This window comes from Ipomoea nil, unplaced genomic scaffold, assembly GCF_001879475.1.
Source record: "Ipomoea nil cultivar Tokyo-kokei standard unplaced genomic scaffold, Asagao_1.1 scaffold1101, whole genome shotgun sequence".
NCBI lineage: Eukaryota > Viridiplantae > Streptophyta > Magnoliopsida > Solanales > Convolvulaceae > Ipomoea > Ipomoea nil.
Genome location: NW_017617529.1, coordinates 278,200 through 299,285, shown reverse-complemented (window position 1 = coordinate 299,285; position 21,086 = coordinate 278,200). Strand labels below are relative to the sequence as shown.

At 35.0% G+C, this 21,086-nt stretch overlaps 6 non-coding genes across 6 annotated transcripts; all 6 read left to right on the top strand.

Annotated features, from left to right (window-relative positions):
- The first annotated feature begins 8,392 nt into the window (after positions 1-8,392).
- Positions 8,393-8,473, top strand: TRNAL-CAG. The gene has a single exon. It is a non-coding gene; the product is annotated as a tRNA-Leu (tRNA).
- A 3,000-nt stretch (positions 8,474-11,473) lies between these two features.
- On the top strand, positions 11,474-11,554 carry TRNAL-CAG. Its single transcript has one exon. It is a non-coding gene; the product is annotated as a tRNA-Leu (tRNA).
- A 1,468-nt stretch (positions 11,555-13,022) lies between these two features.
- Positions 13,023-13,103, top strand: TRNAL-CAG. Its single transcript has one exon. It is a non-coding gene; the product is annotated as a tRNA-Leu (tRNA).
- Positions 13,104-16,103: 3,000 nt separating this feature from the next.
- On the top strand, positions 16,104-16,184 carry TRNAL-CAG. Its single transcript has one exon. It is a non-coding gene; the product is annotated as a tRNA-Leu (tRNA).
- A 1,474-nt stretch (positions 16,185-17,658) lies between these two features.
- Positions 17,659-17,739, top strand: TRNAL-CAG. Its single transcript has one exon. It is a non-coding gene; the product is annotated as a tRNA-Leu (tRNA).
- Positions 17,740-20,712: 2,973 nt separating this feature from the next.
- TRNAL-CAG lies at positions 20,713-20,793 on the top strand. The gene has a single exon. It is a non-coding gene; the product is annotated as a tRNA-Leu (tRNA).
- Positions 20,794-21,086: the final 293 nt, after the last annotated feature.

Below are 21,086 nucleotides of genomic sequence, written 5' to 3'. Positions count from 1 at the left end.
CTTTTTCTTCTTCGAGTGCATCATTTTTATTTCCATACTTAGTTTCTATTTTGAGTGCACATCTTTGTGCCTTTGAGTAGTGCAAATCTTTTGGTCTTCAAGTGCACGTTTTGTAGCCTTCAAGTGCATGGTTTCTTTCTAAGAGTTCATAATTAATTTTCTTTGAATTTTCCCTTTTAGTGTTTTTTTTTTCCTCTCTCTCCATTGCCTTCTAGTGATCCTCTTTATTCTTTCAAGTGCTCAATTTAATGCCTAAAAGTGTATGTGTCTTACTATTGTGTAAAAATTTAAAAAATAAAAACAAAACTTAGCATTCAATTGAACCCTTTTTTCCTTCGGTGCAGATGCCTTCAAGTGCACAGTTTTATGCCTTCAAGTGCATGTTTCTTTGCCTTCAAGTGCACAACTTCTGGACAGTATTTGTTATATCTTGTGCATTCTTTTCAATGACATATAACTAAATTTTTAATGAAATTTGTGAGATTTACAAGCGACTTGTATGGGTAATTGTTTTAATAGCACTTAAGTTTAATAACATCCCTTTTTGGTACCATAAATTGCATCAATTGCACATCTATTTGCCTTCGAATGCAATTTTTTTACCTTCAAGTGCACATTTTTTTTACCTTCAAGTGCACCAACCGCATTTTCGCATGGAAAGTGACATGTGCACCAGATCCTAAACCTATACACACACACACACACACACACACACACACACACACACACACACACACATTTATATATTTCTTATTTTACCTCTAATTAAATTTATTTGCTATTTCACCACCACCACCACCGCCACCATCACTGCCACCGCCGCCACCACCACCACCATCGCTATCACCCCACAACCACCACCACCACCACCACCCCACTGATGAGCATATTTTATACCTTGATTTAAATAAGATTTTATACGTTAGTTTTATTATTTATATTTTATATTTAGTTTATTTTGTTATATTAAGATTATATAACTTAGTTAATAAATTTAAGTATAGTTAAGCTTATATTAATTATTAATATGAATAATTAGGTTTTGTGGGTCCCATGTGATTGGTGTTTAGCTTAATTCACTTTTCTTTCTTTTCTTTCTGCACGCCGATTAGCACTAGGATATACATAATTACTTTTACTTTTTTTCTTTCCGTTTTGTTCACGTACGCAGGACGCAGGTTGCGGACGCGAGGTCGAAGACGCAGCGCAGGAAGGCTTCGAACGGTGACTTTGTGCGATTCATTCGCGGAAGATTTCTGGAGGAAATTAAACAAAGTCTTTTGAAGATGAAGTTGAAGAGAAAGATGCGGTAAGAGCATAAATTTTAGGAAAGATTGTTGATCTGAAACCCTATAAAAGGAGAGCTATTCTGATGTATTTGGGGCATATTGTTCTTTCATATTCTTAATATTTTAGAATAGTTTGATCTATGTTTATCTAAATTACCTTAATCTGATTCGAGGGATTTGAAGTTTTAGTTGTGAATTTAGGGAGGTTCTATTTCAATTAATTTGTTGGATTCATGTACTTCTTGCTCTTTCAGAGTTAATTTTTCAGGAAGACTGATAATAAATTAAATTGACGACTTAGTTTATTATTGTTTATCCTATTGCTATCTATGAGTTTATGATCCGTAATTGTCATAAACGATTAGACCGAGTAGCTTGTATTAATTATATTGCTGTGATTAGTGCACAAAGGACAGGAAGACTAAGTTGCAGGTTGTAGCTATCTCAATCTGTGATTTAGACTTAGTTATTTTCTATTAAAGTGTAATGATGTTATTGAGTGAATATGGAATGCTATCGTCCCCAGTTTATTCAGTAACAGATGTTGGTTTGAATGGTTGGTTTGAATCAATTAATTCAGGGATATCAAAGGCTAGTTATGGCTATCCTAATTAGGCTTGTGCATCGGACGGGTTTGGACGGTTCGAGTTCGCGGAAGGCTAATTCGTTCGGACTTCGGATACCCTATACTAGCACCTAACTGTTTTTTTTACCACCTAATTCTGTCGGATATTCTTCCGAATTACCGTTCAGATATCCGACTCAACCGTCGGATAGATCGATTATTGTTGATAAAAGTGTAATTGCAAAAATAATAAATTTATTTAACAAAAAGAACTAATTTTTAAAACTTAACCACTAAAGTAGTCTAAACCACAGAACTACTTAAGTAGTAAGTGTGTTATACACTTCACATGTTCACAGTTACAACTTACAAATTAAAATTTACATTCATTACTCATAAGCATTTACTGATTACAGACTAACTGACTAAGCAATACAAAAACACAAAATAACTAAACTTGAAAGTCCAAATGTCCAATGTCCAAACTCCAAAGTCCAAGCCACCAAGTCTCAGCAGTCAGCAACTCAGCATTCATCAAAAAGAATACCAGTAGGCAGTAGACCCTAATAATATGATAATAACCTAATAATATGATAATAACCTATTTGGCTATTCCTCTTCCTGATAAGTAAAAACACAAAACTTTTATAAGCTTTAAAATATATAAACAATTGAATATGAGATGAATACATTATACATTATAGATAATTTAAAAATTGTATATAGAGTGCTCAGATTGCTATTTTTCCAGATCAACCAAGGATTGGGGGAAATTACTCAATATGAGTATGGCACAAAACACCACACTACATAGGCAACATGCCAAACCCAATTCTATATATTCAGATAACATGGTGGAAGCATCATCATTGCACATTTGCACAAGGGGCCAAAAACAATTAAGTAATTAACAATAAGTCAATAACAGAGATATGGATACTTGAGAGAAGTGAAGCCATATACATTACCACTTTACCAGACACCATTCATCATTCAAGTGCCAAATGCTCAATGACAGCAACATTTAAAATGTCACCAAGCCATTGAACACTTTCCAATTCCATTGCCTAGCCAAGGAATGAGGGCCTGAGGGACATTGATATTTGATACACATACACTGTAACACTGATGCAGTCATACACACATATCATATAATAATCATTGATCAAATATCAAAATAAATACAGAAATGCTTTATGGAATAAAAGTTATAAGTATATAACCATACAAGTATTGTAGGCAATAATCCAACTCCAGTTAGGCCTGTGCTGCACAACTCTGCAAAAAGAAAAAAAACACAAGTATAATTAAAAGAAGTATTAATTTATAATAAATATTTATAAATTCTAAGTTAAAATGTAAATTTAAGAGATTTACCTTTCTCAATCCTTTCAACATCTTCAATATTTTCTTCAACAGAGATTGGTTGATTGGCTAACCTCAACCAATCCTGTGCACACACAAGTGCCTCAACAATCTTAGGAGTTAGGGAACTCCTAAAGGCATCTAGTACTCTCCCACTGGTACTGAATGCTGATTCAGATGCAACAGTAGAGATTGGAACAGCAAGTACATCCCTTGCCATTTTAGATAACACATGGAACCTATCAGAATTCAGCTTCCACCATCTTAGAAGGTCAAAAGAATCATCATCATCCACAATGACCTCAGACAAATACACCTCCAACTCAGTTTTTTTCATTGACAAATCACCAGTACCCAATTTTTGTTTCTTAATCTGGGATTTCAATAATGCTTGAGGTTTCCCAACAGAAACACAATCAGAAATTATAACTGAAGGGGCTGACTTGGCAGAATTTTCAGGAACAGACTGGGCAGGAAAATAGGACACATAATCTTGAAATAACTCCTTAAGGCCAACAACAACCTTATCAAACATTGTTTTACCTTTGTCCTCACCATATAACTGGGTAAACTGAATGGGCATACATTCTATTTTTTCCCTGGGGTCTAAGATATTTGCATAGAATATGAGAAAGTTCGCTATCACCCCACAACCACCACCACCACCACCCCACTGATGAGCATATTTTATACCTTGATTTAAATAAGATTTTATACGTTAGTTTTATTATTTATATTTTATATTTAGTTTATTTTGTTATATTAGGATTATATAACTTAGTTAATAAATTTAAGTATAATTAAGCTTATATTAATTATTAATATGAATAATTAGGTTTTGTGGGTCCCATGTGATTAGTGTTTAGCTTAATTCACTTTTCTTTCTTTTCTTTCTGCACGCCGATTAGCATTAGGATATGCATTATTACTTTTACTTTTTTTCTTTCCGTTTTGTTCACGTACGCAGGACGCAGGTTGCGGACGCGAGGTCGAAGGCGCAGCGCAGGAAGGCTTCGAACGGTGACTTTGTGCGATTCATTCGCTAAAGATTTCTGGAGGAAATTAAACAAAGTCTTTTGAAGATGAAGTTGAAGAGAAAGATGCGGTAAGTGCATAAATTTTAGGAAAGATTGTTGATCTGAAACCCTATAAAAGGAGAGCTATTCTGATGTATTTGGGGCAGATTGTTCTTTCATATTCTTAATATTTTAGAATAGTTTGATCTATGTTTAGCTAAATTACCTTAATCTGATTCAAGGGATTTGAAGTTTTAGTTGTGAATTTAGGGAGGTTCTATTTCAATTAATTTGTTGGATTCATGTACTTCCTGCTCTTTCAGAGTTAATTTTTCAGGAAGACTAATAATAAATTAAATTGACGACTTAGTTTATTATTGTTTATCCTATTGCTATCTATAAGTTTATGATCCGTAATTGTCATAAACGATTAGACCGAGTAGCTTGTGTTAATTATATTGTTGTGATTAGTGCACAAATGACAGGAAGACTAAGTTGCAGGTTGTAGCTATCTCAATCTGTGATTTAGACTTAGTTATTTTCTATTAAAGTATAATGATGTTATTGAGTGAATATGGAAAGCTATCGTCCCCAGTTTATTCAGTAATAGATGTTGGTTTGAATCAATTAATTCAGGGATATCAAAGGCTAGTTATGGCTATCCTAATTAGTCTTTGGCTAAGTGCTTGAATCTGAACTTTACTTGTAAGAGCCAATGATCTAAGTCACATCTTTAACGTTTATTCTTCCTTGAATCAGAATTCAACATCTCTGAACTCGTTATTAATTATTGTCTATTTTATTTATTATTCTCAAACCCCCTAAATTTCCCTACTTTGAGTCATTTCAATTTAAGAAACAAAACTCATTATTTCTCTTGGGAATCGACCTGGTCTTGCCACTACTACAAATTAGTGGAGTGAGCCAGTATTAAATTTGTAGGCCTTCGACAACCCTGCTAAATTTTGGCGCCATTGCCGGGGAACTAAAATCATTTCTTGAATTTTTCTTTGTGATTGTTTCTGTTGTCCTTAGTGTTGCATGACTCGTTCCTCTCATTCAGGAATAGAATAACTAGTGATAAATAATTAATCTATCGCCAATTATAGAATTGAGTTAATACCTAAAATGGCCCTCGACTATAGTGATTTTTCGGTAAAAGTACCTATGACGTCATTGTATTATATTGTTTTGTTCAATTTAGTCCTTCTACTTTAATTTTGTTAAATTTAGTCCCTATACTTTAAAAATTGAATCAATTAAGGACAATAGCTGATGATATGAGCAGATATTTATGTATTTATTTGAGACATATTAATGTAATATATTGGTGGTAAAAATAATTAATTTTAAATAGGGAAAATGGCACTTTTTCCCCCTGAGTTATATGCTTATAGCATTATTCCCCCCTGAATTATTGAAGTGGCTGTTTTCCCCCCTGAAATATTAAATGGACATATTTACCCTTAAAATAAATATTTCATTTATTTTTTTTCAACAAATTATGACCATAATTTGATTCAAACCAAACAAACACTATAGCAACCAAACCGAAATATTCCAATTACAATTTAGAATCGAAATCCGATATTTAGAGTTTATTAAAATCATGAACCGGAACGGACGGTTTATATTTCGAACTGAAAAAATAAAATACATTTATTCTTGAATTTAGACTATTTTAAAATAAAAAATAAAATTTTAAAATAAAGACGGTTCAAAATTGCGAATCGGATCCGGAACCGCGGGTTCACGGTTCAAGATTCAATTTTTTTGATACATAATTTTAATAAATTGACATTTAAATATTGGGTTCTAGATCTGAATCATAATCGGAAACAATTAATTCGATTGCTTTAGTATCCGGTTCAATTCAAACCGAACCGTGGTCATCCCTACATATACGCAATAATTTGTTGGAGAAGTAAAATAAATAAAATGTTTACTTTAAGGGTATAAATGTCAATTTAAAATATCAGGGGGAAAAAGCACCACTTTTAGAATAATTGAGGGGACTAATGTGCTTACTTAAATAATTGAGGGGGAAAAAGTGCTATAAGTATATAACTCAGGGGTAAAAAGTGCAATTTTCCCTTTTAAATATTATAAAATAATATATGAGTTGGCAGGTAAGTATGATGACGTGGCGGAGATAATGTAAGCTATTGTCCTTAATTGTTTCACTTTTTAAAGTACATGGACTAAATTGAACAAAATTAAGGTAGAAGGACTAAATTGAACAAAACACTATAGTACAGGGACTTCATACGTACTTTGACTTGGCTTTCTCAATTTTGTCGTAAATACTTTGGTGACCTAATGTAGTCATAGTCTCCCAGAATTTTGTGTTTTGCTTAATATAGTCCTCCGTTTGTTATTCCGTCAAATTGGCGTTAAATAGATGGACAATTCAGTAATTTTAATATTGGCTTCTCTTTTAATTTATGTATAATGATTAAATAAATTACTCCTCTTTAGTGTTAAATAGAGGGACCATTTTGGGAATTAACTCTTATAGAATTAGTTGCGAAGGTTTTCAAAATAAAATTCTCAAAGTGATTATAGATATGTATAAGAAAATATAAATTATTGTGCTCAAAGTCAAGATGGCCGAGTTGGTCTAAGGTGGCAATTTCAGGTACTGGTTTGAAAGGGCATGGGTTCAAATCCCATTCTTCACATATTCTTCATTATAAGTCCGCCGCCTTTATGCAATTTTTGAGACAATGCATCACGTCTTCCTCCGGATCATCACATCGGGCATGTGTAGAGAATCCTCTTCAGCGCATTTCTCCATTGGTCATGAACCTCTTATGCTTAACGAGCCACAAGAACATGCAGACTTTATTAGGCACCCGTAACCTTCCAAATTGCTTTCCAATCTTTGCATGGATTTTGCTCGTCGGGTTTGCTTGCAATATTATAGGCTGAAGCCACTGAGAATCTTCCACTGCTCTCTGGACTCAAGTAGACATCGTCCAGAATCCCATTGTTTCTACGAATGCCTGCCATTATGAAATAGCTTGTGTTATAGATTCCTTTCCACAAATTTGAGCCACCAGTTTTCCCGGCAAAGGTTATGTCGTTAGTGTTTCGTCTAAGGTACTTGGATCTCACGGTTTTTTCCCAAAGACTGTCCCTTTCACTGGTTAGGTGCCACCCCATTTTCGTAAGGAAAACTAGATTCATTTCATGAAGGTTTCTCAATCCTAGACCACCCTCATTTTTGGGTAGCGTTACATTATCCCATTTAACCATATGACACATTTTCCCTAGACAAAGTTACGAATCTTTTTTTTCAATTGCTTCACAAGCACCTTTAGGAAAAAGGATGGACTACATCATGTAGTAAGGGGTTACACTTAGCACACTCTGGGCAAGGATCACTCTACTTGTAAGTGTCAGATTCTTCCCTTTCCGGCCTTCGAATCTAGAGGTCCATGTATTATATTGTTTTGTTCAATTTAGTCCTTCTACTTTAATTTTGTTCAATTTAGTCCCTATATTTTAAAAATTGAATCAATTAAGGACAATAGCTGATGATATGAGCAGATATTTATGTATTTATTTGAGACATATTAATGTAATATATTGGTGGTAAAAATAATTAATTTTAAATATTATAAAATAATATATGAGTTGGCAGGTAAGTATGATTACGTGGCGGATATAATGTAAGCTATTGTCCTTAATTGTTTCACTTTTTAAAGTACAGGGACAAAATTGAACAAAATTAAGGTAGAAGGACTAAATTGAACAAAACACTATAGTACAGGGACTTCATACGTACTTTGACTTGGCTTTCTCAATTTTGTCCTAAATACTTTGGTGACCTAATGTAGTCATAGTCTCCCAGAATTTTGTGTTTTTGCTTAATATAGTGCTCCGTTTGTTATTCCGTCAAATTGGCGTTAAATAGATGGACAATTCAGTAATTTTAATATTGGCTTCTCTTTTAATTTATGTATAATGATTAAATAAATTACTCCTCTTTTACGAATTAGTGTTAAATAGAGGGACCATTTTGGGTATTAACTCTTAAGGAATTTTTTTTTTTTGAATGCAACTCTTATGGAATTAGTTGCAAAGGTTTTCAAAATAAAATTCTCAAAGTGATTATAGATATGTATAAGAAAATATAAATTATTATGCTCAAAGTTAAGATAGCCGAGTTGGTCTAAGGTGCCAGTTTCAGGTACTGGTCCGAAAGGGCATGGGTTCAAATCCCATTCTTGACATTTTCTTCATTATAAGTCCGCCGCCTTTATGCAATTTTTGAGACAATGCATCACGTCTTCCTCCGGATCATCACATCGGGCATGTGTAGAGAATCCTCTTTGGCGCATTTCCCCATTGGTCATGAACCTCTTATGCTTAACGAGCCACAAGAACATGCAGACTTTATTAGGCACCCGTAACCTTCCAAATTGCTTTCCAATCTTTGCATGGATTTTGCTCGTCGGTTTTGCTTGCAATATTATAGGCTGAAGCCACTGAGAATCTTCCACTGCTCTCTGGACTCCAGTAGACACCGTCCAGAATCCCATTGTTTCTACGAATGCCTGCCATTAGGATATAGCTTGTGTTATAGATTCCTTTCCACAAATTTGAGCCACCAGTTTTCCCGGCAAAGGTTATGTCGTTAGTGTTTCGTCTAAGGTACTTGGATCTCACGGTTTTTTCCCAAAGATTGTCCCTTTCACAGGTTAGGTGCCACCCCATTTTCGTAAGGAAAACTAGATTCATTTCATGAAGGTTTCTCAAGCCTAGACCTCCCTCATTTTTGGATAGCATTACATTATCCCATTTAACCATATAAAACATTTGCCCTAGACAAAGTTACGAATCGTTTTTTTCAATTGCTTCACAAGCACCTTTAGGAAAAAGGATGGACTACATCATGTAGTAAGGGGTTACACTTAGCACACTCTGGGCAAGGATCACTCTACTTGTAAGTGTGAGATTCTTCCCTTTCCGGCCTTCGAATCTAGAGGTCCATGTATTATATTGTTTTGTTCAAATTAGTCCTTCTACTTTAATTCTGTTCAATTTAGTCCTTCTACTTTAATTTTGTTCAATTTAGTCCCTATATTTTAAAAATTGAATCAATTAAGGACAATAGCTGATGATATGAGCAGATATTTATGTATTTATTTGAGACATATTAATGTAATATATTGGTGGTAAAAATAATTAATTTTAAATATTATAAAATAATATATGAGTTGGCAGGTAAGTATGATGACTTGGCGGAGATAATGTAAGTTATTGTCCTTAATTGTTTCACTTTTTAAAGTACAGGGACTAAATTGAACAAAATTAAGGTAGAAGGACTAAATTGAACAAAACACTATAGTACAGGGACTTCATACGTACTTTGACTTGGTTTTCTCAATTTTGTCCTAAATACTTTGGTGACCTAATGTAGTCATAGTCTCCCAGAATTTTGTGTTTTTGCTTAATATAGTCCTCCGTTTGTTATTCCGTCAAATTGGCGTTAAATAGATGGACAATTCAGTAATTTTAATATTGGCTTCTCTTTTAATTTATGTATAATGATTAAATAAATTACTCCTCTTTTACGAATTAGTGTTAAATAGAGGGACCATTTTGGCTATTAACTCTTATCGAATTAGTTGCGAAGGTTTTCAAAATAAAATTCTCAAAGTGATTATAGATATGTATAAGAAAATATAAATTATTGTGTTTAAAGTCAAGATGGCCGCGTTGGTCAAAGGCGCTAGTTTCAGGTACTGGTCCGAAAGGGCATGGGTTCAAATCCCATTCTTGATATTTTCTTCATTATAAGTCCGCCGCCTTTATGCAATTTTTGAGACAATGCATCACGTCTTCCTCCGGATCATCACATCGGGCATGTGTAGAGAATCCTCTTCGGCGCCTTTCCCCATTGGTCATGAATCTATTATGCTTAACGAGCCACAAGAACATGCAGGCTTTATTAGGCACCCGTAACCTTCCAAATTGCTTTCCAATCTTTGCATGGATTTTGCTCGTCGGTTTTGCTTGCAATATTATAGGCTGAAGCCACTGAGAATCTTCCACTGCTCTCTGGACTCCAGTAGACATCGTCCAGAATCCCATTGTTTCTACGAATGCCTGCCATTATGAAATAGCTTGTGTTATAGATTCCTTTCCACAAATTTGAGCCACCAGTTTTCCCGGCAAAGGTTATGTCGTTAGTGTTTCGTCTAAGGTACTTGGATCTCACGGTTTTTTCCCAAAGACTGTCCCTTTCACTGGTTAGGTGCCACCCCATTTTCGTAAGGAAAACTAGATTCATTTCATGAAGGTTTCTCAATCCTAGACCACCCTCATTTTTGGGTAGCGTTACATTATCCCATTTAACCATATGACACATTTTCCCTAGACAAAGTTACGAATCTTTTTTTTCAATTGCTTCACAAGCACCTTTAGGAAAAAGGATGGATTACATCATGTAGTAAGGGGTTACACTTAGCACACTCTGGGCAAGGATCACTCTACTTGTAAGTGTCAGATTCTTCCCTTTCCGGCCTTCGAATCTAGAGGTCCATGTATTATATTGTTTTGTTCAATTTAGTCCTTCTACTTTAATTTTGTTCAATTTAGTCCCTATATTTTAAAAATTGAATCAATTAAGGACAATAGCTGATGATATGAGCAGATATTTATGTATTTATTTGAGACATATTAATGTAATATATTGGTGGTAAAAATAATTAATTTTAAATATTATAAAATAATATATGAGTTGGCAGGTAAGTATGATGACGTGGCGGATATAATGTAAGCTATTGACCTTAATTGTTTCACTTTTTAAAGTACAGGGACTAAATTGAACAAAATTAAGGTAGAAGGACTAAATTGAACAAAACACTATAGTACAGGGACTTCATACGTACTTTGACTTGGTTTTCTCAATTTTGTCCTAAATACTTTGGTGACCTAATGTAGTCATAGTCTCCCAGAATTTTGTGTTTTTGCTTAATATAGTGCTCCGTTTGTTATTCCGTCAAATTGGCGTTAAATAGATGGACAATTCAGTAATTTTAATATTGGCTTCTCTTTTAATTTATGTATAATGATTAAATAAATTACTCCTCTTTTACGAATTAGTGTTAAATAGAGGGACCATTTTGGCTATTAACTCTTATAGAATTAGTTGCGAAGGTTTTCAAAATAAAATTCTCAAAGTGCTTATAGATATGTATAAGAAAATATAAATTATTGTGCTTAAAGTCAAGATGGCTGAGTTGGTCTAAGGCGCCAGTTTCAGGTACTGGTCCGAAAGGGCATGGGTTCAAATCCCATTCTTGACATTTTCTTCATTATAAGTCCGCCGCCTTTATGCAATTTTTGAGACAATGCATCACGTCTTCCTCCGGATCGGGCATGTGTAGAGAATCCTCTTCAGCGCATTTCTCCATTGGTCATGAACCTCTTATGCTTAACGAGCCACAAGAACATGCAGACTTTATTAGGCACCCGTAACCTTCCAAATTGCTTTCCAATCTTTGCATGGATTTTGCTCGTCGGGTTTGCTTGCAATATTATAGGCTGAAGCCACTGAGAATCTTCCACTGCTCTCTGGACTCAAGTAGACACCGTCCAGAATCCCATTGTTTCTACGAATGCCTGCCATTATGAAATAGCTTGTGTTATAGATTCCTTTCCACAAATTTGAGCCACCAGTTTTCCCGGCAAAGGTTATGTCGTTAGTGTTTCGTCTAAGGTACTTGGATCTCACGGTTTTTTCCCAAAGACTGTCCCTTTCACTGGTTAGGTGCCACCCCATTTTCGTAAGGAAAACTAGATTCATTTCATGAAGGTTTCTCAATCCTAGACCACCCTCATTTTTGGGTAGCGTTACATTATCCCATTTAACCATATGACACATTTTCCCTAGACAAAGTTACGAATCTTTTTTTTCAATTGCTTCACAAGCACCTTTAGGAAAAAGGATGGACTACATCATGTAGTAAGGGGTTACACTTAGCACACTCTGGGCAAGGATCACTCTACTTGTAAGTGTCAGATTCTTCCCTTTCCGGCCTTCGAATCTAGAGGTCCATGTATTATATTGTTTTGTTCAATTTAGTCCTTCTACTTTAATTTTGTTCAATTTAGTCCCTATATTTTAAAAATTGAATCAATTAAGGACAATAGCTGATGATATGAGCAGATATTTATGTATTTATTTGAGACATATTAATGTAATATATTGGTGGTAAAAATAATTAATTTTAAATATTATAAAATAATATATGAGTTGGCAGGTAAGTATGATTACGTGGCGGATATAATGTAAGCTATTGTCCTTAATTGTTTCACTTTTTAAAGTACAGGGACAAAATTGAACAAAATTAAGGTAGAAGGACTAAATTGAACAAAACACTATAGTACAGGGACTTCATACGTACTTTGACTTGGCTTTCTCAATTTTGTCCTAAATACTTTGGTGACCTAATGTAGTCATAGTCTCCCAGAATTTTGTGTTTTTGCTTAATATAGTGCTCCGTTTGTTATTCCGTCAAATTGGCGTTAAATAGATGGACAATTCAGTAATTTTAATATTGGCTTCTCTTTTAATTTATGTATAATGATTAAATAAATTACTCCTCTTTTACGAATTAGTGTTAAATAGAGGGACCATTTTGGGTATTAACTCTTAAGGAATTTTTTTTTTTTGAATGCAACTCTTATGGAATTAGTTGCAAAGGTTTTCAAAATAAAATTCTCAAAGTGATTATAGATATGTATAAGAAAATATAAATTATTATGCTCAAAGTTAAGATGGCCGAGTTGGTCTAAGGCGCCAGTTTCAGGTACTGGTCCGAAAGGGCATGGGTTCAAATCCCATTCTTGACATTTTCTTCATTATAAGTCCGCCGCCTTTATGCAATTTTTGAGACAATGCATCACGTCTTCCTCCGGATCATCACATCGGGCATGTGTAGAGAATCCTCTTTGGCGCATTTCCCCATTGGTCATGAACCTCTTATGCTTAACGAGCCACAAGAACATGCAGACTTTATTAGGCACCCGTAACCTTCCAAATTGCTTTCCAATCTTTGCATGGATTTTGCTCGTCGGTTTTGCTTGCAATATTATAGGCTGAAGCCACTGAGAATCTTCCACTGCTCTCTGGACTCCAGTAGACACCGTCCAGAATCCCACTGTTTCTACGAATGCCTGCCATTAGGATATAGCTTGTGTTATAGATTCCTTTCCACAAATTTGAGCCACCAGTTTTCCCGGCAAAGGTTATGTCGTTAGTGTTTCGTCTAAGGTACTTGGATCTCACGGTTTTTTCCCAAAGATTGTCCCTTTCACAGGTTAGGTGCCACCCCATTTTCGTAAGGAAAACTAGATTCATTTCATGAAGGTTTCTCAAGCCTAGACCACCCTCATTTTTGGATAGCATTACATTATCCCATTTAACCATATAAAACATTTGCCCTAGACAAAGTTACGAATCGTTTTTTTCAATTGCTTCACAAGCACCTTTAGGAAAAAGGATGGACTACATCATGTAGTAAGGGGTTACACTTAGCACACTCTGGGCAAGGATCACTCTACTTGTAAGTGTGAGATTCTTCCCTTTCCGGCCTTCGAATCTAGAGGTCCATGTATTATATTGTTTTGTTCAATTTAGTCCTTCTACTTTAATTCTGTTCAATTTAGTCCTTCTACTTTAATTTTGTTCAATTTAGTCCCTATATTTTAAAAATTGAATCAATTAAGGACAATAGCTGATGATATGAGCAGATATTTATGTATTTATTTGAGACATATTAATGTAATATATTGGTGGTAAAAATAATTAATTTTAAATATTATAAAATAATATATGAGTTGGCAGGTAAGTATGATGACTTGGCGGAGATAATGTAAGTTATTGTCCTTAATTGTTTCACTTTTTAAAGTACAGGGACTAAATTGAACAAAATTAAGGTAGAAGGACTAAATTGAACAAAACACTATAGTACAGGGACTTCATACGTACTTTGACTTGGTTTTCTCAATTTTGTCCTAAATACTTTGGTGACCTAATGTAGTCATAGTCTCCCAGAATTTTGTGTTTTTGCTTAATATAGTCCTCCGTTTGTTATTCCGTCAAATTGGCGTTAAATAGATGGACAATTCAGTAATTTTAATATTGGCTTCTCTTTTAATTTATGTATAATGATTAAATAAATTACTCCTCTTTTACGAATTAGTGTTAAATAGAGGGACCATTTTGGCTATTAACTCATATCGAATTAGTTGCGAAGGTTTTCAAAATAAAATTCTCAAAGTGATTATAGATATGTATAAGAAAATATAATTTATTGTGTTTAAAGTCAAGATGGCCGCGTTGGTCAAAGGCGCTAGTTTCAGGTACTGGTCCGAAAGGGCATGGGTTCAAATCCCATTCTTGATATTTTCTTCATTATAAGTCCGCCGCCTTTATGCAATTTTTGAGACAATGCATCACGTCTTCCTTCGGATCATCACATCGGGCATGTGTAGAGAATCCTCTTCGGCGCCTTTCCCCATTGGTCATGAATCTATTATGCTTAACGAGCCACAAGAACATGCAGACTTTATTAGGCACCCGTAACCTTCCAAATTGCTTTCCAATCTTTGCATGGATTTTGCTCGTCGGTTTTGCTTGCAATATTATAGGCTGAAGCCACTGAGAATCTTCCACTGCTCTCTGGACTCCAGTAGACATCGTCCAGAATCCCATTGTTTCTACGAATGCCTGCCATTATGAAATAGCTTGTGTTATAGATTCCTTTCCACAAATTTGAGCCACCAGTTTTCCCGGCAAAGGTTATGTCGTTAGTGTTTCGTCTAAGGTACTTGGATCTCACGGTTTTTTCCCAAAGACTGTCCCTTTCACTGGTTAGGTGCCACCCCATTTTCGTAAGGAAAACTAGATTCATTTCATGAAGGTTTCTCAATCCTAGACCACCCTCATTTTTGGGTAGCGTTACATTATCCCATTTAACCATATGACACATTTGCCCTAGACAAAGTTACGAATCTATTTTTTCAATTGCTTCACAAGCACCTTTAGGAAAAAGGATGGACTACATCATGTAGTAAGGGGTTACACTTAGCACACTCTGGGCAAGGATCACTCTACTTGTAAGTGTCAGATTCTTCCCTTTCCGGCCTTCGAATCTAGAGGTCCATGTATTATATTGTTTTGTTCAATTTAGTCCTTCTACTTTAATTTTGTTCAATTTAGTCCCTATATTTTAAAAATTGAATCAATTAAGGACAATAGCTGATGATATGAGCAGATATTTATGTATTTATTTGAGACATATTAATGTAATATATTGGTGGTAAAAATAATTAATTTTAAATATTATAAATTAATATATGAGTTGGCAGGTAAGTATGATGACGTGGCGGATATAATGTAAGCTATTGACCTTAATTGTTTCACTTTTTAAAGTACAGGGACTAAATTGAACAAAATTAAGGTAGAAGGACTAAATTGAACAAAACACTATAGTACAGGGACTTCATACGTACTTTGACTTGGTTTTCTCAATTTTGTCCTAAATACTTTGGTGACCTAATGTAGTCATAGTCTCCCAGAATTTTGTGTTTTTGCTTAATATAGTGCTCCGTTTGTTATTCCGTCAAATTGGCGTTAAATAGATGGACAATTCAGTAATTTTAATATTGGCTTCTCTTTTAATTTATGTATAATGATTAAATAAATTACTCCTCTTTTACGAATTAGTGTTAAATAGAGGGACCATTTTGGGTATTAACTCTTATGGAATTAGTTGCAAAGGTTTTCAAAATAAAATTCTCAAAGTGATTATAGATATGTATAAGAAAATATAAATTATTGTGCTCAAAGTCAAGATGGCCGAGTTGGTCTAAGGCGCCAGTTTCAGGTACTGGTCCGAAAGGGCATGGGTTCAAATCCCATTCTTGACATTTTCTTCATTATAAGTCCGCCGCCTTTATGCAATTTTTGAGACAATGCATCACGTCTTCCTCCGGATCATCACATCGGGCATGTGTAGAGAATCCTCTTTGGCGCATTTCCCCATTGGTCATGAACCTCTTATGCTTAACGAGCCACAAGAACATGCAGACTTTATTAGGCACCCGTAACCTTCCAAATTGCTTTCCAATCTTTGCATGGATTTTGCTCGTCGGTTTTGCTTGCAATATTATAGGCTGAAGCCACTGAGAATCTTCCACTGCTCTCTGGACTCCAGTAGACACCGTCCAGAATCCCATTGTTTCTACGAATGCCTGCCATTAGGATATAGCTTGTGTTATAGATTCCTTTCCACAAATTTGAGCCACCAGTTTTCCCGGCAAAGGTTATGTCGTTAGTGTTTCGTCTAAGGTACTTGGATCTCACGGTTTTTTCCCAAAGATTGTCCCTTTCACTGGTTAGGTGCCACCCCATTTTCGTAAGGAAAACTAGATTCATTTCATGAAGGTTTCTCAAGCCTAGACCACCCTCATTTTTGGGTAGCGTTACATTATCCCATTTAACCATATGAAACATTTGCCCTAGACAAAGTTACGAATCTTTTTTTTCAATTGCTTCACAAGCACCTTTAGGAAAAAGGATGGACTACATCATGTAGTAAGGGGTTACACTTAGCACACTCTGGGCAAGGATCACTCTACTTGTAAGTGTGAGACTCTTCCCTTTCCGGCCTTCGAATCTAGAGGTCCATGTATTATATTGTTTTGTTCAATTTAGTCCTTCTACTTTAATTCTGTTCAATTTAGTCCTTCTACTTTAATTTTGTTCAATTTAGTCCCTATATTTTAAAAATTGAATCAATTAAAGACAATAGCTGATGATATGAGCAGATATTTATGTATTTATTTGAGACATATTAATGTAATATATTGGTGGTAAAAATAATTAATTTTAAATATTATAAAATAATATATGAATTGGCAGGTAAGTATGATGACGTGGAGGAGATAATGTAAGTTATTGTCCTTAATTGTTTCACTTTTTAAAGTACATGGACTAAATTGAACAAAATTAAGGTAGAAGGACTAAATTGAACAAAACACTATAGTACAGGGACTTCATACGTACTTTGACTTGGTTTTCTCAATTTTGTCCTAAATACTTTGGTGACCTAATGTAGTCATAGTCTCCCAGAATTTTGTGTTTTTGCTTAATATAGTCATCCGTTTGTTATTCCGTCAAATTGGCGTTAAATAGATGGACAATTCAGTAATTTTAACATTGGCTTCTCTTTTAATTTATGTATAATGATTAAATAAATTACTCCTCTTTTACGAATTAGTGTTAAATAGAGGGACCATTTTGGCTATTAACTCTTATAGAATTAGTTGCGAAGGTTTTCAAAATAAAATTCTCAAAGTGCTTATAGATATGTATAAGAAAATATAAATTATTATGCTTAAAGTCAAGATGGCTGAGTTGGTCTAAGGCGCCAGTTTCAGGTACTGGTCCAAAAGGGCATGGGTTCAAATCCCATTCTTGACATTTTCTTCATTATAAGTCCGCCGCCTTTATGCAATTTTTGAGACAATGCATCACGTCTTCCTCCGGATCATCACATCGGGCATGTGTAGAGAATCCTCTTCGGCGCCTTTCCCCATTGGTCATGAATCTATTATGCTTAACGAGCCACAAGAACATGCAGACTTTATTAGGCACCCGTAACCTTCCAAATTGCTTTCCAATCTTTGCATGGATTTTGCTCGTCGGTTTTGCTTGCAATATTATAGGCTGAAGCCACTGAGAATCTTCCACTGCTCTCTGGACTCCAGTAGACATCGTCCAGAATCCCATTGTTTCTACGAATGCCTGCCATTATGAAATAGCTTGTGTTATAGATTCCTTTCCACAAATTTGAGCCACCAGTTTTCCCGGCAAAGGTTATGTCGTTAGTGTTTCGTCTAAGGTACTTGGATCTCACGGTTTTTTCCCAAAGACTGTCCCTTTCACTGGTTAGGTGCCACCCCATTTTCGTAAGGAAAACTAGATTCATTTCATGAAGGTTTCTCAATCCTAGACCACCCTCATTTTTGGGTAGCGTTACATTATCCCATTTAACCATATGACACATTTGCCCTAGACAAAGTTACGAATCTATTTTTTCAATTGCTTCACAAGCACCTTTAGGAAAAAGGATGGACTACATCATGTAGTAAGGGGTTACACTTAGCACACTCTGGGCAAGGATCACTCTACTTGTAAGTGTCAGATTCTTCCCTTTCCGGCCTTCGAATCTAGAGGTCCATGTATTATATTGTTTTGTTCAATTTAGTCCTTCTACTTTAATTTTGTTCAATTTAGTCCCTATATTTTAAAAATTGAATCAATTAAGGACAATAGCTGATGATATGAGCAGATATTTATGTATTTATTTGAGACATATTAATGTAATATATTGGTGGTAAAAATAATTAATTTTAAATATTATAAAATAATATATGAGTTGGCAGGTAAGTATGCTGACGTGGCGGATATAATGTAAGCTATTGTCCTTAATTGTTTCACTTTTTAAAGTACAGGGACTAAATTGAACAAAATTAAGGTAGAAGGACTAAATTGAACAAAACACTATAGTACAGGGACTTCATACGTACTTTGACTTGGTTTTCTCAATTTTGTCCTAAATACTTTGGTGACCTAATGTAGTCATAGTCTCCCAGAATTTTGTGTTTTTGCTTAATATAGTCCTCTGTTTGTTATTCCGTCAAATTGGCGTTAAATAGATGGACAATTCAGTAATTTTAATATTGGCTTCTCTTTTAATTTATGTATAATGATTAAATAAATTACTCCTCTTTTACGAATTAGTGTTAAATAGAGGGACCATTTTGGGTATTAACTCTTATAGAATTAGTTGCGAAGGTTTTCAAAATAAAATTCTCAAAGTGATTTTAGATATGTATAAGAAAATATAAATAATTGTGCTCAAAGTCAAGATGGCTGAGTTGGTCTAAGGCGTTAGTTTCAAGTACTGGTCCGAAAGGGTATAGGTTCAAATCCCATTCTTGAAATTTTCTTCATTATAAGTCCGCCACCTTTATGCAATTTTTGAGACAATGCATCACGTCTTCCTCCGGATCATCACATCGGGCATGTGTAGAGAATCCTCTTCGGCGCCTTTCCCCATTGGTCATGAATCTATTATGCTTAACGAGCCACAAGAACATGCAGACTTTATTAGGCACCCGTAACCTTCCAAATTGCTTTCCAATCTTTGCATGGATTTTGCTCGTCGATTTTTCTTGCAATATTATAGACTGAAGCCACTGAGAATCTTCCACTGCTCTCCGGACTCCAGTAGACGTCGTCCAGAATCCCATTGTTTCTACGAATGCATGCCATTAGGATATAGCTTGCGTTATAGATTCCTTTCCACAAATTTGAGCCACCAGTTTTCCCGGCAAAGGTTATGTCGTTAGTGTTTCGTCTAAGGTACTTGGTGATCGCATGGTTTTTTCCCAAAGACTGTCCCTTTCACTGGTTAGGTACCACCCCATTTTCGTAAGGAAAACTAGATTCATTTCATGAAGGTTTCTCAAGCCTAGACCACCCTCATTTTTGGGTAGCGTTACATTATCCCATTTAACCATATGACACATTTGCCCTAGACAAAGTTACGAATCTTTTTTTTCAATTGCTTCACAAGCACCTTTAGGAAAAAGGATGGATTACATCATGTAGTAATGGGTTACACTTAGCACACTCTGGGCAAGGATCACTCTACTTGTAAGTGTGTGATTCTTCCCTTTCCGGCCTTCGAATCTAGAGGTCCATGTATTATATTGTTTTGTTCAATTTAGTCCTTCTACTTTAATTCTGTTCAATTTAGTCCCTATACTTTAAAAATTGTATCAATTAAGGACAATAGCTGATGATATGAGCAGATATTTATGTATTTATTTGAGACATATTAATGTAATATATTGGTGGTAAAAAATATTAATTTTAAATATTATAAAATAATATATGAGTTGGCAGGTAAGTATGATGACGTGGCGGAGATAATGTAAGTTATTGTCCTTAATTGTTTCACTTTTTAAAGTACAGGGACTAAATTGAACAAAATTAAGGTAGAAGGACTAAATTGAACAAAACACTATAGTACAGGGACTTCATACGTACTTTGACTTGGTTTTCTCAATTTTGTCCTAAATACTTTGGTGACCTAATGTAGTCATAGTCTCCCAGAATTTTGTGTTTTTGCTTAATATAGTCCTCCGTTTGTTATTCCGTCAAATTTGCGTTAAATAGATGGACAATTCAGTAATTTTAATATTGGCTTCTCTTTTAATTTATGTATAATGATTAAATAAATTACTCCTCTTTTACGAATTAGTGTTAAATAGAGGGACCATTTTGGGTATTAACTCTTATAGAATTAGTTGCGAAGGTTTTCAAAATAAAATTCTCAAAGTGATTATAGATATGTATAAGAAAATATAAATTATTGTGCTTAAAGTCAAGATGGTCGAGTTGGTCTAAGGCGCCAATTTCAGGTACTGGTCCGAAAGGGCATGGGTTCAAATCCCATTCTTGACATTTTCTTCATTATAAGTCCGCCGCCTTTATGCAATTTTTGAGACAATGCATCACGTCTTCCTCCGGATCATCACATCGGGCATGTGTAGAGAATCCTCTTCGGCGCCTTTCCCCATTGGTCATGAATCTATTATGCTTAACGAGCCACAAGAACATGCAGACTTTATTAGGCACCCGTAACCTTCCAAATTGCTTTCCAATCTTTGCATGGATTTTGCTCGTCGGTTTTGCTTGCAATATTATAGGCTGAAGCCACTGAGAATCTTCCACTGCTCTCTGGACTGCAGTAGACA